This window comes from Lycium barbarum, chromosome 3, assembly GCF_019175385.1.
Source record: "Lycium barbarum isolate Lr01 chromosome 3, ASM1917538v2, whole genome shotgun sequence".
NCBI classification, from domain to species: Eukaryota; Viridiplantae; Streptophyta; class Magnoliopsida; order Solanales; family Solanaceae; genus Lycium; species Lycium barbarum.
In genome coordinates this window covers 36839684-36856994 of record NC_083339.1, presented here as the reverse complement: position 1 = coordinate 36856994, position 17311 = coordinate 36839684, and positions in this window count along the sequence as shown.

Below are 17311 nucleotides of genomic sequence, written 5' to 3'. Positions count from 1 at the left end.
CGCAATAGCGAGACCGCTGCAGCAAGACACCGACAGCTGCAGCTGTTGACAAGAGGCAGAATCCATATTTTATATTCTTTATTCCAAATCCATTCCTCACATAACACCAAAACAGTTTCCAAGAACTGCTGTGGCGAAAATTTAATGCTAGGGCTAAAGTGCGCTTGAAAGGTAAGTCTCAACCCTTGACTTTGTTAATTCCATCATCATGATAGATTCCATTAATAGTGAATGAAAGGGATAAAACCCTTGATTAATGAATGGGTTGTTGAATTTATCGTTGTTTAATCATCTAGAAGTATAGATTACCACTTTCTAGGATGAAAAACTTATCTATCACTACAAAAAAAAAGGTAATTTGTGGAGGTTGAAAGTTGCAATTTCCGGGGGCTTTAGCCTCCTCAAGCAATTAGTGGAGGCTAAAACCCCCACGAATTGAAACTTTCAACCTCCGCAAATTACCCCTTTTTTGTAGTGTATTAATGATGGGACTTGTTGAATGAGACCTGGGGTTTCATAAAGATGATAACTTTTGCATAAAAACTGCTTGAAAAGGGTAAAAGTAGTTGGGTTCTTTTCCCCAAAGTGTTGCAATGTTGAGTAGATGATTTGAATACTCATATAGTTCTATATTTCTAGACTTTGAATGTTCGGAAGATTTGCGAAAGGGGAAAGCTATCGCGGAGTGATTATTGTTCCAGTTCTGCTTTGAGATAGGTTGCGGTCTACTTGAGTTAGACTTTGATTAGTTGATTGTATGTATTACGAAATTAACAGAAGAAGCATGATTAGGGCTTCGAACATAAAGTGTGGTTGGTAATTCCTACAGTTTGATATTGATTGATTAATTGTGTATGAACTGATACGAAATGATAAACAAGGAGTTCATAAATACTCTTCTTGTTGATTTGGAGAATTCCTTTGTCACAACCCAAACCGATGGGTCATGACTAGTGTCTGAATTGGACATTTGTATGTGAACCTGTTAAATATAATCAGACTGATACTAAGGGCAACGTGGAAATTTGTAAAAGCATGCCATGGACTCATATTTCCATATATAATATTGAACCTGTCTCATGAGCAGTCACATTTGACCCAACATAACCAAATATGCAAGCCGAGAAGGCTGCCAATATACACGGGAATATCCAAACGAACTACATCTGTATAGCTGACCAGATCATACATATGCAACCCACATGTGTCTACAGACCTTTAAGAGTATAGCATAATCTATAACAAAAGATTTGTACACAAATATCTTAGGCTCCGGAACAATGGAGCTCTCCACGCAGCTGGGCAGGAAACCTAAGCCGAAGGATCACCAAACTGGGTATCTGTACCTGCGGGCATGAAACACAGCCCCCGAAGAAAGGGGGTCAGTACGGAAAATGTACTGAGTATGTAAAGCATGAAGTGCAATAAAGTAGATCATGACTGAGCAAGAAGTTGACAGGAGACGAGTATGATAATCAAAGATACCAATGCATCCGTGCCTTATAAGATGAGTCATACATATATATAATATACCGTACCCGTCCCATTATGGGACTCGATGAGCTAAGTCATATATATCGTACTCGGCCCTCTACTGAGGGACTCGATGAAATCATCATATGTATACCGTACTCGGCCCTCTAGTGAGGGACTCGATGAAATAATCATATATATACCGTACTCGGCCCTCTAGTGAGGGACTCGATGAAATAATCATATATATACCGTACTCGGCCCTCTAGTGAGGGACTCGATGAAATAATCATATATATACAGTACTCGGCCCTCTAGTGAGGGACTCGATGAACAATGCAATGAAACTGTTCACGAATACATACCCGGCCCGGGACTCGGTGAATGATATATCAACAACATGCACGAGTAGAATATCATGAGCAACCCTATGCAAACTATATCATCATCTGGGACTTAATAGAATGATTAGAATGAACCAGCACTGGAGAATCAAAGACAACCATCATGTCAAGTATCCCTGAGGACTAGAATTCATTGGAATTATGTACGTTCATCGTCCGCTTATTTTATATAACTCATGCCAAGAAAAGAAGGAAGGGGTAGCTTTACATACACCTTGGAGCCTTTAGTGGTAGAGTCATCATCAATGAATAAAATTGAGAACATCTAGAGCAGTTCCACATTTTCATATTCGCTTTGAAATCATAAACACAAAGTCATCATTATCGTTGTCACCATCATAAAATCGTTCTTAACCTAGACACCATCAGAAGATTTAAGAACCATGGACTTTTGGCTTTGAAGACAAGAAGGTTACGGAAACATTTGTGAAATCATACTATAGGAATCATGCCTTTGAAAGAAAGGGACGAGCCTTAACATACCTGTTCCACCTCCTATTAGTTACGCTTATTTGTCCAAACTCGCAAGTCTACATTTAAGAGGATTTACACTAACATTAGCCTCTTCATCGTACACTTATTCCAAGTTTCAAACCAAACTATTCTATATTCTGTCGAAAATCGGGCAGCATCTCCTCTGTTTATATGCCTAGCCCGAATTCTCAATTCAACAACCAACAACAATCACAACAATACCAATATTAACCATGATGTTTCCAACACCAAAATACTTCATAAACATCCCATATGGTGTTTGTCCCATATTTCCATCACAGAATCATTTTATAACAATTTTACAGCTCTTTCTCCATAAATAAACTAAGATTAACGTTAGTAGCAAGAGATTCATACCTTTCTTTCGATAAGAATGCTATATATTCACTCCCCCACCTTGAGCTTAAGCCACAACGCGTTGATACATAATTTTGAAGTTGCAACTATACGCTGTCTGGACCGGAATTTGGAAATTATACCTGGTTTTGGGCTAAAAAGTTGGTGGTAGAAAGTTGGGGAATTTTCTGGAATATTTGAGGGGTTCTTGGTGTGTTTGGGACCAGTTTGTTTTACTGTGCCTTCGTTCAGTAAAAAGGTCATAACTCTTGATCCCGATATTATGTGAGGGCCCACGACCTATGGTTGGAAATATAATTCAATTATCTACAACTTTTATTCTTGGTGTGTTTCGAAATTCCAAACTTATAATATTGTTTTGGCCCCTCCAAGTCAGATCATCCGAAAATGTTTCCTTAAATCGTTCTTTTGGAAGGCTTATGCCCATTTTTGGCTTATGGGTCCTTCTTAGGACTTGCTCAACTTTCAATGTACTACTCATATATCTCTTCATATGTCCTTTATAAAACTCCAATATGTGGGCCCCACTTAGCTTGCAGCAACGAGGGCTTTTCATCAAGTGCCATATGAACCAATTCACCCTATATGGTCTCCAGATGTCATATATATGTTATTATTACATTCTTATAATATAATCTTCATCCGAATCTGGGCCTCAAATTTTTGTTCAGCGCGTTCGCGCCTCGTGGTGGCGCGTTCGCGCTGTATTGGCCCTTGGCTTTTTGCGCGTTCGCACAGACTATTTTCCTGGTCTGTTAGCCTGACTTGTAACGTTCATATCTCCTTACCCCGGTATCCTATTGAGGAGTGGTTTGTGGCATTGGAAACTAGACTTCCCGAACTTCACTTTAGACTTTTGTTTCACTTCAAAACTCTTAATCTACTAAAACATATTCTTTCTTCCATTTAGACCAAAATTCTCGTACCAAACCTTTCCCAACTTTCCTTCAAAGCCTAGAAAGCTTAATCTCCTCAATTCATTGGTTTTCCAATCCTCCTATAACCTATTACGTGAACTCGGACTCGTATAATCGTACCACCTGCACCTATGATCTTGCATCTTCTCGACAATAACCCCAATATCTGCAATTGAATAGCTAATACCTAACGAATCTCAACGTACAGAAACTACGGGGTGTAACATCCTTTATTCATGTTATTGATTGTTGAGTCTTGATATGACTTGTGACATGGTGACTTCTGTTCCCTGATATTGCTTTATTGATTGTTCCCATTCTTTATTTGTTTGTGGAACGAAAATACATTTTGATAAGGAGGATATTATAAATATGAAAAGGCACATTTGACAGGGGGCGAGAATGTAGCCTAAGTTAAAGGCTTGTGATCCGAGGTAAGATTCTGGACCGAGGGTACATGGACACCATGGATCCTCTACAGGTCATGGCTAATGAGTCAAACACTACCATTTAGCATGTGTGTACGGACAGGTGATAGAGTTGAGATGATTTCTGTTTTACGATTGTGTTTGGTGATTACGTGGGTTGAGTTACTCTTATTGATTTCTATGTGTGTGGATTTACCTTATCCCTGTGTTCGCTGATATTTCGGTGTTGGATGATTTCTGTTGATAGTTCTTGAGATTATGTGTTGTTGTGCCTATATGTCTATTTTATTGATTTTGTGATTATATGCATGATACTAATCTTAGTCGGCCTATGATATCTACCAGTACATAGTGTTTGTACTTATACTACCTTGTTGTATTCTTTGAGTGCAGATTGTGATCCAGAGACTTCTACGAGGCCTCATATTTAGCTTGAGGCCAGTTTTCAACAGATTCAAGGGTGATCAATTACCCATGCCAGGCCGCTTGAAGATCTCTCCTATTTTAGCTGTGTATTTCATTTCAGACATTTATGTTATTTTTAGACAGTGGTTCTTTCTTAGACAGTTATGTTAGAGTCCTTGTACAATGACTTTCGGATTTTAGGGTTGTAATAGTTTAGACTTCTGTAGATTTGACTTATTTATGGCATGACTAGACTTGTGGAGATAATTATATTTGTTATATCCTTGAATGTTTTAAAATTGGCTAAGTAATTTGATAATGGTTTGGATGGTTAGTTAAGTAGATGGTTCGTCCACTAGGGGATTTGGGTGGGTGCCACTCACGGCTGTTTGGGTCATGAAAAAGTTGGTATCAGAGACCTAAGTTCATCGATCTCGTTGTACAAGGACGTGTCTAGTAGAGTCTTGCGGATCAGTACAGAGACGTATGTACTTATCTTCGAAAGGCTATGGGACACTAGGAAAATTCAATTTATTTCTTTCTTTCGTGCTACTTGATTCCAATTGGTAACTAAATGACTCAAATTAGTATATGAAATTTCTTTCTATTCTCTCACAGATGGCGAGGACTCATGCGGCAGCAGCAGCAAATGAGGCACCCGCGCCGGCCGCTGGAGCCACAGCTCGCGGGAGAGGTCAGGCCGCTGGGGCCGCCGTTCGTGGAGAAGGCTGGGCTAGAAGTCGTGGTCATGGTTGAGGCAGGGGAGCAGCAGCACCAGCCAGGGGCGGGGCCCTGCGGATGGTCAACAACGCGTTGAGTTCCCTGAGCCTCAGAAAATTCCAGATGAGGCAGCAAAGTTTGCAGCAGCACCGGCACAGCCAGATATTATAACTCTTCCAGTGTTGTCAGATGTGATGGTCTGAGTGTTGAACCTGCTGAATAGTTTGACAGAGGCTGGTATGTTACTAGCTGTGCTAAGTGCACGGGGTTCTAGAGTGGGTGATCCAGCTTCAGGCGGATTTCGTGCTTCGGAGTTACAATATGATGCTGTTGTGGCTCCTCGTTTGGATGAGGCTACAGAACTAAGTGTATTTCCTAGGCTAATGGGAGGTCCAGTGTTGATCGAGGATGAGCATGATTTGTTTTGGAGGTTCACTAAGGTGAAACCTCCAGAGTTCTACGGTACTTAGGGTGAGGATGCTTACGAATTCATTATGGACTGTCATGGGAGGCTCTATAAGATGGGGCAGTGGAGAATATGGTGTTGAGTTCATGGCCTTCCAGCTCTTGGGTGATGCCAAGTTATGGTAGAGAACTTTTATGGAGTGCAGGCCAACGGGATCACCTCCGTTGACTTGGACTCAATTCTATCAGGTATTTCTAGACAAGTATGTTCCTCATACTTTGAGGGGCTGCAGGCGTTATGAGTTTAGCAATATTGAGCAAGGTAATTTGTCTGTGGTTGCTTATGAGGCTTGATTTCATTCGTTGTCTCACTTTGCCCTCCAGCTTGTGCCTACTGAGGAGGAGAGGGTTAGGAGATTTGTGAAGGGGTTGAACCACTGCCCTTTAGTTTTCATCTCTTCAGCTTGCAACGATAGGTGCTTCCTTTCAGGAAGTGGTGGATCATGTTAGGATTGTCGAGGGTGTTTGGCAGGAGGGTTACCATAAGCAAGCGGAGAAGAAGGCCCAAAAGGGTGGTGGTTACAGTGGCTCTTTCGCTAAGGGCTAGAGTTCCCAGTTTTATTCGGGACTCCCTGTTTAGTCAGCCATGCAGGTTTCAGTTGGAGGCCCATCAGGGGTCAGTCAGCACTATTCCAGTCAGCCAGGGGTTTGCAGACCAGAGCTCCAGATTATGGTGGTTACTCAACTTCGTCTATTTCTATTCAGCGTCCGACGCTAGACCGTGGATGATTTGAGTGTGGTGATATGGGGCATTTCAAGAGGAATTGTCCCCGACTTAGGCAAGGTGGTCAGGATACTCAGTTTTAAGCTCCTCGAGCCCCAGCATCAGGTAGAGGAGGAGGACCTTACGGTAGGAACCGTGCTCATTATGGGCGTGGCAGTCACACAGCTGGTAAAAGTGGCCCCCAGCCTAACAGAGGCGGGTTTCAGTCTAGTAGAGGTGGTCATCAGCCCGGTAGGGGCGGAGCTCAGATAGGGCAGGTTGATCACAATGGTTCGCAGGCTACTGGCGGACGGGTTCATAGGTATGCCTTTCCTAGCAAGACAGAGGCTGAGGGCTCAGATACAGTTATTACAGGTAGCATCTCAGTCTATCACCGAATGGCTTCTGTATTATTTGACTCGGGTTCTACGTTTTTCTATATGTCTATATATTTCTCTATGGGTCTTGATATGGTTTGTGATTTACTTGATGCCCCTATACATATATCTACTCTAGTTGGAGATTCTGTGGTTGTAGATAGAGTTTTTTGATCTTGTACTGTCACACTTATAGGGCATGGCACCTGGGTTAGCTTAGTGATTTTAGACATGGTAGATTTTGATGTCATCCTTGGTAAGAGTTGGCTAGCTCCTTACCATGCAATTCTGGACTGTCATGCCAAGACAGTCACCTTACCTATGTCCGGGGTGCCTAGACTTCAGTGGAAGGGTAACCTTAGTCTCTCCCCAAAGAAAATAATTTCCTTTATTCATGCAAAGCATCTAGTGGACAGGGGGTGTTTGGCTTATTTGGCACATATTCCTGATACCAACGTTGATGGTCCATCTCTTGAGTCAGTTCCTGTGGTACGTGAGTTTGCGGAGGTGTTTCCCACAGACTTGCCAGGCATGCCACCGGACAGTGGAATTGATTTTTGGATTGACTTAGAGCCAGGGACCCACCCTATTTCTATTCCGCCATATCAGATGGCACCAGCAGAGTTAAGGGAATTAAAAGAACAACTTCATGATCCTCTTAGTAAGGGTTTCATTCGTCTGAGTGTCTCCCTGTGGGGCGCTCCCGTTTTATTTGTGAAAAAGAAAGATGAGACTATGCGGATGTGCATTGATTACCGTCAGTTGAATAAAGTCACCATCCGAAATAAATACCCCATCCATCGTATTGATGATTAGTTTGACCAGCTACATGGGGCTTCTGCGTTTTCAAAAATTGACTTGAGGTAAGGTATCGTCAGTTGAAAATTCGGGCAGAGGATATTCCTAAGACTTCTTTCTGGACAAGGTATGGGCATTATAAGTTTCTGGTTATGTCTTTCGGGCTTACTAACGCCCCAACTACTTTTATGGATTTGATGAATGGCATCTTTAAGCCATACTTGGACTCTTTTGTGATAATGTTCATTGATGACATCCTAGTATATTCCAAGAGGTGAGAAGATCATTAAAAACACTTGAGGGTTGTTCTTGGGTTACTGAAAGACAGGGAGTTGTATGCAAAGCTCCCTAAGTGTGAGTTTTGGTTTACGTCGGTGTCCTTCTTGGGATATGTGGTTTCTAAGGAAGGGATTATGGTGGATCTGAAGAAAATTAAGGCAGTGAGGGATTGGGCCAGGCCCACGTTTGTGATAGAGATCTGCAGTTTCGTAGGGTTGGCTAGTTACTATCATGGGTTCGTGAAGGGGTTTGCTTCCATTGCTTCGCATTTCAAGCGGTTGACTCAGAAAGAGGTACCTTTTCAGTGGTCCGATGAGTGTGAGGAGAGCTTCCAAAAGCTCAAGACTTTATCGACTACAACTCCTATGCTATCTTTACCCGTGGAGGGCAAGGACTTTGTAGTTTATTATGATGCTTCTCGTTCTGGTTTGGGTGTTGTTTTGATGCAGAAAAAGAAGGTGATTTCCTATGCCTCCAGGCAGCTTATGGTTTACGAGAAGAACTATCCTACTCATGATTTGGAGCTGGCAGCAGTGGTGTTTGCATTGAAGATTTGGAGGCACTACCTCTATGGTGTCCATTGCGAGGTATTTACTGATCATCGCAGTCTTCAGCATGTGTTTACTCAGTGGGATCTAAATTCTATGCAGCCAAGATGGTTGGAGTTGCTTAAGGATTACAACATTACTATCTTGCATCATCCTGGCAAGGCCAATGTGGTGGCAGATGCCTTGAGCAGGAAATCAGCTAGTATGGGTAGTTTGGCTCGTTTGATAGCGTTAGAGCGTCCGTTGGCCAGGGAGGTTCAGACTCTGGCTAACAGTTTCATGAGGCTTGAGGTGTCTAATTCAGGCAGGGTGTTGACCTGTATTGAGGCAAGATCATCATTTCTGGAGCAGATTAAGGCTAGACAGTTTAGGGATACGGGTTTGTGTAAGATTCGCGACAAGGTTTCGTGTGGTGAGGCCAAAGAGGCAGTAATTAATGATGAAGGTGTCTTAAGAATCAAGGTCATGTTTGTGTTCCCCGTGTTGATGATTTGATTAAAATAATTTTGGTGGAGGCTCACAGTTCTATATATATCATTCATCCTGGTGATACCAAGATGTACCGTAACTTGAGGTAGCACTACTGGTGGGCTAGGATGAAGCGGTATATTTTTGAGTTCATTGCACAGTTTTTGAATTTCCAGCAGGTGAAGTACGAGCACCAAGTGTCACGACCCAGCTAGGGGCCGCGACGGGTACCCGGGGCTAGCCACCGAGCACCGCTCGTTCTACTACTCGTCTTACTCATTTAATGCTATTTTATCAACATTATACTCAAATTGTAGGAAAATCATAATTTATATGGAAACGTAAATACCTCTATATACATATGCCTCTCGGCCATCAAAATAATATATACATATAATAGCATTTCGTGAGACCATCTAACCCACACTGTGCATCTACGAGCCTCTACTGGAGTACTATACATAAGGACGGGACAAGACCCCCGTCATGCCCAGAAATACATATACATGAATATACACAAAAGAATCGTCATAAGCACCTCCGAACAAAGGAGTGCTTTCAATCGGCTGACAGCTACTGCTGGTCTGGGTCGAGCTCTCCTCCCTGTCTACCTGTGGGCATGATCACAGCGTCCAAAGAAAACAGACGTCAGTACGAATATTGTACTGTGTATGAGAGGCATAAACAAGGAAATAAGGCAACGACGTACAAGAAGCATCAATATGGAATGACTGTATCTGGCTGACAAGTGTAAAAGAAATAATGCATGCTGGCTTACTCATAGTCATCATCAGGATATGCGTGCATAAATATATGTATATAAGCTGCCCGCCCATATAGGTACGGTGTAATAATGTATAAGCTGCCCGTCCATATCGGATCGGTGTGATAATCATAACATTAGCCTGCGTCCAGGTATCCCGCGTCCGGGGTATCATCTCATGCCGCCCACTAGTGGTGTCTGCCCATACCATTTGGCCATGGTGTATCGTATAGCTGCCCGCCTTAGCGGTGACTGCCTGGCCAACTAGGCGCGGTGTTATATCATCATCATACATGCTCATCATAATATGCTCATCGTAACATACTTATCATAATACATGCATAAGGCTTATGAACAACTTTACTTTATCGGGGTGACGTAAGGTCGTGATCCCCCAATTTCATTATGGAGCAAGTATTGACATCCTGCCTCACCTTGAAGGAACTAACATATAAGGTGAGTGTGAGCAATAAATATCATCATGCCATTTTAGGATCATCATATCATATTTCTTATCTTATGTTACCATTCATAGATGTAGACTTTTAGCTTTCCGGAATATAGGAACCCATGAAGAGGAGGAAAAATTATGCTATGAGATTCATGCCATTAGAAAGAAGGGACTAGCCTCACATACCTTTGTCGTTTAACTAAGCTATCGCTTGCTCGTCCTCCTTCAATGCTCGTGTTTTCAACCTTCGAAAGGAATCGCATTAACATTAGTGAATCGTCTATAAGACCAAGTCACTATTTCTAGGGAAAATTGGGCGGCACTTCCTTTGGTTATACTACTTTTCCCATATTCTATACTAACTCCCAAACGCCCACAATATTGTATTCAACAATCATCATTTATCTACATTTACCACATTCCACCATTTTTCTCTAATTCCTCCACATTTATTGATTTTAGCTCATCATCACATTTTCTCATACATCACACCTATTTCATGGTCTACACGTCATTTATAACATATTTTTACTCCCAACTCATCAACGTTCATAATGCAATAATGCAATCCAACTATCATTCAACTATAGCACTATTCACATTTTATGACCCATTTACTACACTCTTCTATAATCCAAGTGTTTCAATGTATTAATGCTTCAATCATCATGAGAAGGTCATCAAACTTACCTTGGGTAGTGTTGGAACAAGCCTTGAGCAACAACACTCTTTTATGCCAAAAACCCTATTTCACTTCCTTTGATATTTCTTGGTGTAGATGAACTTTGATAGGTTTCACACTCTTGATTTCATGGATTTGGTGTTGTTGACCTTGATTTTCCTTTGATTCTCTTGAATTCTTGGGGATGAAGTGTTTTGGAGTATTCTAGAGAGTTCTTGAATTGTGAAGATAAGAAATGAAATAAAATGAGCTTGGGGTCCCTTATACTTAACTTAAAAATTTGATTTTTGTGAACAGTAGTCGGGGTGTACAGTGGCCGTAAACCCAGTTTACGGGCCGTATTCTGGTTTACGGTCCGTCCTTTATGACCATAATTAAGCATATCAGAAACAGAAAGGTTTGTTGTAGGTCATGGTGGTTTACGGTCACAGTTTACGGGCCGTATTTCAATTTACGATTCGTATTCTAAGTCGTATTTTACCATTTCAACATTTGACAGAAATTTGAAGTTTTGATAGTTGGAAGACGATGGCACTTTACGATCCGTAAATCACTTTACGGGTCGTATTCTGTTTTACGACCACTGGGACGAAATGCAAATCTGCAACCTTCGCGTTTTCAAAACTCATGGATAGTCATTCCCTTCTTAGTAGAACATCGTACATTTATACTCTTCGTTGGTCTATTCATTGTATGCTCACGGAAAATTTTTCGAGGTGTAACACCAGGGACCCGGGGGTACACTTCAGATGATGCCCATCCCAAAATGGAAGTGGGAAAGGATAATGATGGACTTTGTGGTTGGTCTTCCGAAGACTTTGGGTAAGTTTGATTTGATTTGGGTCATTGTTGATAGATTGACCAAGTCTTCCCACTTCATACTGGTTCAGGTTACCCTTACTACTTAAAAATTGGCCCAGATTTATATCGGGGAGATTGTTCGCCTGCATGGGGTTCCAATTTCCATTATATCCAATAGAAGCACAACGTTTACATCTCAATTTTGGAAAAAAATTCATTTGGAATTGGGTACTAGATTGGACCTTAGTACAACTTTCCACCCTCAGATAGATGGTCAATCAGCTTTCCACCCTCAGACAGATGGTCAATCTTAGCAGAATTTTCAAGTCCTAGAGGATATGCTCCAAGATTTTGTGATTGACTTTGTGGCCATTGGGATCAGTTCTTACCATTGGCGGAGTTTGCTTATAACAACAGTTATCGCTCGAGCATTGATATGGCCCCGTTTGAGCCTCTCTATGGGAGGAGGCGTAGCTCTCATATTTTCTGGTTTGATGATTTCAAGGCAAGGCCAAGGGGTACAGATCTCTTGAGAGAGTCCTTAGATAAATTTATGAGGATTCAAGAAAAGCTCCTAGCTACTCAAAGTAAGCAGAAAGAGTATGCGGATTGAAAGGTCTGAGATCTTGAGTTCATGGTTGGGGAACAAGTCTTGTTGAAGGTCTCACCCATGAAGGGTCTGATGAGGTTTGGGAAGAAAAGTAAGCTTAGTCACAGATTCATTGGTCCATTTGAGATTCACAATCGTGTGGGGGATATAGCCTATGAGTTGGCTTTGCCCCCAAGTTTGTCAGGTGTCCATCCAGCGTTCCATGTCTCTATGTTGAAGAGATATCATAGTGATGGTTCATTTATCATCCGTTGGGATTCTGTCTTGTTGGATGAGAATCTGTCCTATGAGGAGGAGCCTATTGCAATTTTAGATAGAGAGGTTCGTAAGTTAAGGTCGAAAGAAATAGCATTCGTGAAGGTTCAATGGAAGAACCGTCCCGTTGAGGAAGCTACTTGGGAGATAGAATCCGATATGCGAAAGAATTATCCCCAGCTTTTCACAGAGTCAGGTACCTCCCCCTTGTTCCTTCTTTAGTCCGTTCGGGGATGAACGTTTGTTTAATTGGAATCTGATGTAATGACGCTAGGTCGTTATGGGGGTGACTTAGAAAACTAGACCTCCATTGAAAATTTCGAGACCGCGGCTGAGTCTGTAGCGTGATTTTATATGTCTGTACATGTTTTGTTTTCGTCTACAGGATCTTAGATTGGTGTAGGGATTTTTGGGTGAAAACTGGTGCAAAAAACCGAGCTACTGGTCAAAATGGACCGCTGCAGCAGATTAGGGACCGCTATAGCGGGTCCGTCATAGCGGGTTGTGGGTCGCCGCCATCGGGGGTGGGGCTTTAATGAGGTCTGCCATAGCAGGAGCTTTCCGGCTATAGCAAGACCGCTGCAATGAGACACCGACAGCTGCAGCTATTGACAGGAGGCAGAATCCGTGTTTTATATTCTTTATTCCAAACCCATTCCCCACATAACACCAAAATAGTTTCCAAGAACTGCTGTGGCAAAAATTTAATGCTAAGGCTAAAGTGCGCTTGAAAGGTAAGTCTCAACCCTTGACTTTGTTAATTCCATCATTAGAATGGATTCCATGAGTAGTTAAAGGTCCATTAGTGGTGAATGAAAGGGCTAAAACCCTAGAACTTAAGAAACCCTTGATTAATGAATGGGTTGTTGAATTTATCGCTGATTAATCATTTAGAAGTATAGATTACCACTTCCTAGAATGAGAACTTGTCTATTAATGATAGGACTTGTTGAATGAGACCTAGGGTTTCATAAAGATGATAACTTCGGCATAAAAACTACTTGAAAAGGGTAGAAGTAGTTGGGTTATTTTCCCCAAAGTATTGCATTGTTGAGTAGATGATTTGAATTCTCATATGGTTCTATATTTCTAGACTTTGAACGTTTGGAAGCTTTGCGAAAAAGGAAAGCTATCGCGGAGTGATTACATTGTTCCAGTTCTGCTTTGAGGTAGGTTACGGTCTACTTGAGCTAGACTTTGATTAGTTGATTCTATGTATTACGAAATTGATAGAAGAAACATGATTAGGGCTTCAGATATAAAGTGTGTTTGGCAATTCCTACAGTTTGATATTGATTGATTAATTGTGTGATGAATTGATATGAAATGATAAAGGAGGAGTTCATAAATACTCTTCTTGTTGACTTGGAGAATTCCCTTATTCATGTTATTTATTGTTGAGTCTTGATATGACTTGTGACATGATGACTTGTGTTCCCTGATATTGATTTATTGATTGTTCCCATGTTTGTGGAACGAAAATACATTTTGATGTGGAGGATATTATAACTATGAAAAGTCACATTTGACAGGGGGTGAGGATGTGGCCTAAGTTAAAGGCTCGTGATCTGAGGTAAGATTCCGTAGCGAGGGTACATGTACACCATGGATCCCCTGCAGGTCATGGCTAATGGGTCAAACACTACCATTTAGCATGTGTGTACGGATAGGGAACAGAGTTGAGATGATTTGTGTTTTACGATTGTGTTTGGTGATTATGTGGGTTGAGTTGCTCTTATTATTTTCTATGTGTGTGGATTTACCTTATCCATGTGTTGGCTGATATTTCGGTGTTGGATGATTTCTGTTGATAGTTCTTGAGATTATGTGTTGTTGTGCCTATCTGTCTATTTTATTGATTTTGTGATTATATGCATGATACTAATCTTAGTCGGCCTATGATATCTACCAGTACATAGTGTTTGTACTGATACTACCTTGTTGTATTCTTTGAGTGCAGATTGTGATCCAGAGACTTCTACGAGGCCTCATATTTAGCTTGAGGCCAGTTTTCAACATATTCAAGGGTGATCAATTACCCATGCCAGGCCGCTTGAAGATCTCTCCTATTTTAGCTGTGTATTTCATTTCAGACATTTATGTTATTTTTAGACAGTGGTTCTTTCTTAGACAGTTATGTTAGAGTCCTTGTACAATGACTTTCGGATTTTAGGGTTGTAATAGTTTAGATTTCCACAGATTTTATTTATTTATGGCATGACTAGACTTTTGGAGGTATTTATATTTGTTATATCCTTGAATGCTTTAAAATTGGCTAAGTAATTTGATAATGGTTTGGATGGTTGGTCAAGTAGATAGTTCGCCCACTAGGAGATTTGGTGGATGCCACTCACGGCTGTTTAGGTTATGACACCAAGACTAGGAGTGTGCTGAATGAAAACTTAAAGAGTTAGAATTCTAAAAACTGAGGCACTTGATTTCATTTTGTGTGCTTGTTTGAAAATTTTGGTTAATTTTTGTTAGGGAGTTTACTTAGTAAATTAGACCTCCGTTGTGAATTCCGAGGCCAGAGATCCGTAGCGTGTTTTTACATTTATGTGCCTGTTTGGTTTGTGTCTGTAGGGCCTCGAATTGATGTTGGGATTTTGGGTGAGAATCTGGTAGAAAACAAGAGGTCACTGATTCAGGGGCGACCGCTGCAGCGGGAGAGCGCTGCTATAGCGAGCCCGCCACAGCGGGCCGTCGATTGCCGCCGCGGGATTCCAAGAATTGGGAAAGTCCGCCATAGCAGGCGGTGGACTGCCATAGCAGGACCGCTACGGTGCGGTCTTGACCGCTATGGCTAGTCGGACGAGTTAATGAGGTCCGCCATAGCGGTGGTATTTTTTGCTACAACGACACTGCTGCAGCGAGACTAGTGATTGTTGCAGCGGTCAACGGGAGACAAAAACACTCTTTCATATTGCTGACTTCGAGGCATTACCCACATAACTCCAAAAACTGTTCCCAAGAAAGTGAGAGGCGAATTTCCTAGAGTCTTGGTGGATTCTCCCTTGAGGATATGTCTTAACCTTTTCCTTTTTCATTCCGTTATCATCTTTAAGTTCTTATACTAATTAAGGGTTCTCTAATGGTGAATGAAAAGACTAAAATCCCAGAATTGTTAAACCCCTGAATAATTGGTGGGTTGTGGATTTTATTATTGTTTAATAACCTAGGAGTGTAGGACATCACTTTTTAGGAAGGGAATTTGATTACTTATTGTGAAAATTGTATATTGGGACTTAAGGTTCCATTAAAAATGGGAACTTTGGCCTAAATTTTTTTTTTGAAAAGGGTAACTTGATTAGAAAACCCATAAATTAGAAGATTATGATTGTTGGGATTGAGATTATGATAACTTCTTTATTAAGTGATAGTTCAGACATTTGAAAAGGGTGGAAGTAATTGGGTCTTCTTCCCCAATTTTTGTTTTTATTTTATTAGAAGGTCTATTTCTTACTTATCGTTATATTGCTAGACTTTGGGCGTCCCGAAGCATTACGAAAGGGGAAAGCTCTTGCGGAGTAACTTGCATTGTTCCAGTTCTGCATCTGAGGTAGGTTATGGTTTACTTTAAGTTAGAATTTGATTAGTTGATTGTATGTGTAGTATAATTGATGGGAGAAAGCATGCATAGGTCTTTAGACATGACGTCTAGTTGGACATTACTTAGGTTGGTATGATTTCTAATTATGTGGGCTTGTCGCCATTGCTTTATATACCGAAACCTGAGGTGAAATTATTGTATTATGAGAAGGAAGGAGTCAATATACACTCTTCTATATACTCTTCTTGTTGATTGAGATGGTTGCATATTCATGCGGTGTTAAGTTGATTTTCTGAGTCATGTTATGACTTGTGGCATGGTGCTTTGCATTTATTGACATTGAATTGATTGACTGATCATATTCCATATTGACTGTTGGACTGGAATACATTGAGATGCATATTGTGATCAGATACATAAACATATATATATATATATATATATATATATATATATATATATATATATATATATATATATATATGAAGGTACAATTGACATGGGGTGAGGATGTAGCCCAGTTATAGGATCGTGATCCGAGGTCGGTTCCGGAGCAAGTGGTGCATGGACACCATGGGTACCCTGCAAGTCATGACTAATGAGCGAAAATAGTTGTTGGCATGTGTGTACGGTTGAGATACTATCATCGGTTGCCTTGCATTGCATTGGACTTATCTTATTCTTGTGGTGTATTGAGGACTGGTTGATGATTAACTCTTGATATTGTTGTGTTGTTGTGCCTATATGCCTATTTTGTTGGTTTTATAATCTATGCATGATACTGATCTTAGTCGGCCTATGATATCAACCGGTACATAGTGTTTGTACTGATACTACCTTGCTGCACTTTTTATTTGAGTGCAGATTGTGAGCCGGAGATTTCGTCCAGACCTCACATCTAGCTTGGGGCTATTTCCTGTCCAGATCAAAGGGTGAGATCCTATCCATGTCATGTCGTCTGAAGATCTTTCCTATCTTGATGTATACTTCATTTCAGACATTTATGTTATTTCAGACAGCTATTATTTCTTAGATAGCTTTATGTTTTAGGGTCCTTGTACGATGACTTTCGGATCTTTGGGGTTGTAATAGCTTAGATTTCCGCACTTTTATTTATTTATGGCATGACTAGACAATTTTATGATTACCTCCAGTGTTATTAATTTATCATTGGTTAAATAAATGAGAATTTGGTTAAGGGGATAGTTCGCCCACCAGGGGGGTTAGTGTGGGTGTCATCATGGCTAGTTGAGTCGTGAAAACAATAATTATAAGTTACAATCCTAAGTATGAGAATCCTCCAAGTTCACAAGTATTCAAATAGTCATTTAAGCAGGATAAGTACATTCTAATCAACAATTC